The sequence below is a fragment of the Chiloscyllium plagiosum genome, unplaced genomic scaffold (genome assembly GCF_037043375.1).
Source record: "Chiloscyllium plagiosum isolate Xiang-an unplaced genomic scaffold, Cpla_swu_hap1 HiC_scaffold_27, whole genome shotgun sequence".
NCBI lineage: Eukaryota > Metazoa > Chordata > Chondrichthyes > Orectolobiformes > Hemiscylliidae > Chiloscyllium > Chiloscyllium plagiosum.
The window spans coordinates 59,960,054-59,963,576 of record NW_028270165.1 but is presented as its reverse complement, the minus strand read 5'-3'; the positions used below and the strand labels follow the sequence as shown (position 1 = coordinate 59,963,576).

The 3,523-nt window shown below is 47.7% G+C and overlaps 1 pseudogene; it reads right to left on the bottom strand.

Annotated features, from left to right (window-relative positions):
• Positions 1–1,604: 1,604 nt before the first annotated feature.
• Positions 1,605–2,320, bottom strand: LOC148144321 (uncharacterized; annotated as a pseudogene).
• Positions 2,321–3,523: the final 1,203 nt, after the last annotated feature.

The window sequence follows — 3,523 nt, the reverse complement described above, 5'->3', positions numbered from 1 at the left end:
ATAAGAATAAATCCCCAACACTTTAAAATCAACAATCAGCAATTTATTTATCCAACTCTCACAGTGAACAAATGAACAAAAGTATTAACATACTGGATACAGGCCAGGAGCAGATGGGTGGCACTAGTTTAGTTGGGGATCATGGACTGGTTGGTCTGAAGGGTCTGTTTCCAGGCTGCATGACTCCATAGCACGGAATGAATGGGGATCCATCCCAAAGATGATAAAGGTTTCAAGCACCACCTTAGGCAAATGTGTGGACACCCCTCCAGATAACTGAGGGCAGTGGGACACTGAGGGTCAGTAGATCAGTCAGCCAGCCAGTTCTCTCCAGGAGACTTGTCTCTCAAGAAAGGAAGTGGTTTCCTGCCCCATCAGCCAGATTATCCAGTTTGGATTAGGTCCTATATTTCCAACAAAACAGGTAGACAGGGCAGTGTCTATAACAAATATGTTATTCAACTTGGAAGAGTGCTGAAGACATTTCCAAGGATGTTACCAGGATTCAAGGGTCTGTGTAAAAGGGAGAGGTTGGACAAGCTAAGATATTTTTATTTAGAGGATTAAGAGTCTGAGAGAGGCCCTTAGAGAAGCGAAGAGATCATGAGAGGGTGAATGCACGGGGTTGGGGAAGTGAGGGCTAGAGGGCATCAGTTTAAGGTTAGAGGAAAAAGAATAAAAGGGAATGTGAGGGGCAACATTTCTTTTCACGCAGACGGTGGTACACATATGGAATGAGATGCCAGCGGAAGTGGTTGAGGTGGGTACATTAACAACATTTAAAAGGCATTTGGGCAAATACGTGGATAGGAAAGGTATGGTAGGAAATGGGCCAACTGCAGGGAAATGGGCTTAGTGTTGATGGACAGTTTGGTCAGTGTGGACCATGGTGGGCCGAAGGGCCTGTCTCCTGCTGTAGGACTCTATGATTTGCATCTCTTTGTTGGTCAGACAGTTTTGAGTTTCCAAATGGAACATCTCACAATCAGGCCGAATAAAATCCAATCTCATTCGTCAACTCTGATGCGGAGGTGCTGGTGTTGAATTGGGGTGGACAAGGTCAGAAGTCACACGACACCAGATGAAGTGATGAAGGAGCAGCACTCATGAAAGAGCAATGCTCCTAAAGCTTGTGATTTCAAATAAACTTGTTGCACTGTAACATGGTGTTGTGTCACTTCTGACTTCTTCAACTCAAACTTGATGGGATACTTTGTCCAACTCGGCATATTTTATCAAGATTGCTTGGAGGAATTCTTTTTTTTAAAGATTAGATTCCCTACAGTATGGAAACAGGTCCTTTCGCCCAACAAGTCCACACTGGCCCTCCGCAGAGTAACCCAGACATTCCCCTATCTCTATACCTCTACATTTACCCCAACTTATGCACCACACCGACACATCCCTGAACACTATGGGACAATTTAGATGGGCCAATTCATCCTAACCTGCACACCTTTAGACCACGGGAAGGAAACCAGAGCATTCAGAGGTAACCCATACAGACGTGGGGCGTGCAATGTGAAAGCTACACACAGACTGTCTCCCCAAGGGTGGAATTGAACCCAGGTCAGCATCGTGAGGCAGTGGTACTAACCACAGAGTCACCATGCCACCCCTGAGCCACGTAGGTGGGCTTGGTGGGGGTGAGTCCAGCACAAAACACAAAAGCTCGCTGCACCCACTGTCAGAATGGGCAGGAGGTTCAGCCCTGGGGGTGACCCACTGCAGCGTCACTGGTGGAATCTGATTGTTGGATGCACTGGTGCCTCCGCAAGTTGCAGGACAATGTGAACCTCCGCCCGCAGTCGGGGCAGGCAAACGGCCTCCCCCCGGTGTGGACCCATTGATGGGCCAGCAGTTTGGAGGAGTGGGTGAACCCCTTCCCGCACTCGGGGCAGCTGAATGGCCTTTCCCTGGTGTGGACCCGCTGGTGGGACAACAGGTCAGAGGAATTGCTGAAGGCCTTCCCGCACTCTGGGCAGCCAAAGGGCCGCTCCCCCGTGTGGACCCGCTGATGGACCAGCAGGGAGGAGGAATTGCTGAAGGCCTTCCCACACTCTGGGCAGCTGAAGGGCCTCTTCCCCGTGTGGACCCGCCGGTGCCTCAGCAGGTTGGAGGAATCGCTGAAGGCCTTCCCGCATTCAGGGCAGCTGAATGGCCTCTCCCCCGTGTGGACCCGCCGGTGCGTCAGCAGATTGGAGGAATTGCTGAAGGCTTTCCCGCACTCATGGCAACTAAAGAGTCTCTCCCCTGCGTGGAATCGCTGGTGTGTCTGGAGGTTGTCCACCCAAGTGAATCCTTTCCCGCACATGGAGCAGTAAAACTTCCTCTCACGAGTGTTTATATGCTGGTGGGCCAGCAGGACACAGGAGCAAGTAAAGCCCTTTGCCCGCTTGGGGCAGGAGAACGGCCTCTTCCCAGTGTGATTGCACTGATGAGCCGCCAGGACAGGTGGGACATGGAAGCCCTTCCCGCAGTCGCCACAACTCCATGGTTTCTCAACAGGGCGTGTTTCCTCGGGTTTCTCCATGGCCGAAGCTTCAGCTGCACACACACGTGTACAACCCTGCCATGAATTCTTCTTTCCAGGCAGTAGAGTTGTTTCAGGCTCCACACTCAGTGCGCTGCAACAGTAGGGTCTTTCAACCAGTGCCCCCGTACTCAAACAGGGACCAAAAAGAAAGCTTTGCTCCTTCTCACAGAATCATAGTTAAAAATTGTTGCGGTCCTGATGGATTGAGTAACTATCAGACATTGATGTGAAAGTGAGGATTGGAGACGCTGGAGAGTCAGAGTCAAAAACTGCATCGCTGGAAAAGGGCAGCACGGCAAGCAGCATCAGAGAAGCAGGAGAATCAACATTTTGGACATAAGCCCTTTATCTGTTGACTTGAAACTTCTGTCTTCAGATAGTCTGTTAGAAAAGATTACAAAAGTCATCACTGCCAGTCCGGTTTTTTTTATAGATATTTTTATTAGAAATTTAACATTTTAACAAGTTTACAAAAATAAACAAAACTCTCAGATATAAACATTGATATACAATTAACTCAAATATACAATAGTCAAAATTTAACAAAAAAAAACGAAAAAGAAGAAGAAAAAACAAACAAAACTCAACTATCTACTAATCTAACCTACAACTAACCAGAGTGTATATTTAAGTCTCTTACACGCTCGGAATGTGTTAACATCAGATGTAATAAAACCCGTATTCGTGCGGGATTCCTCCCCCGAGGGGCCCCGGACCAGCCAGGTTTGTAATCTCAATTAAATAAAAGCCCTTGTTAGGATAGCCAAAATATCTGTATTTGTGTAATTCAAAAAGGGCTGCCATATTTTATAAAATAATTCAGTCTTTCGGTGCACCATATTTGTAAGGAAGTCAAGGGGAATACATTCCATAATTAATCTGTGCCAATTTGAAAGTCCAGGGTGGCCCTCAGCCGCCCAGTTCACCAAAATATTTTTCCTTGCACGAAAGAAAGAATAGAAAATAGTCTCTTCCCGTAGGTGTCCA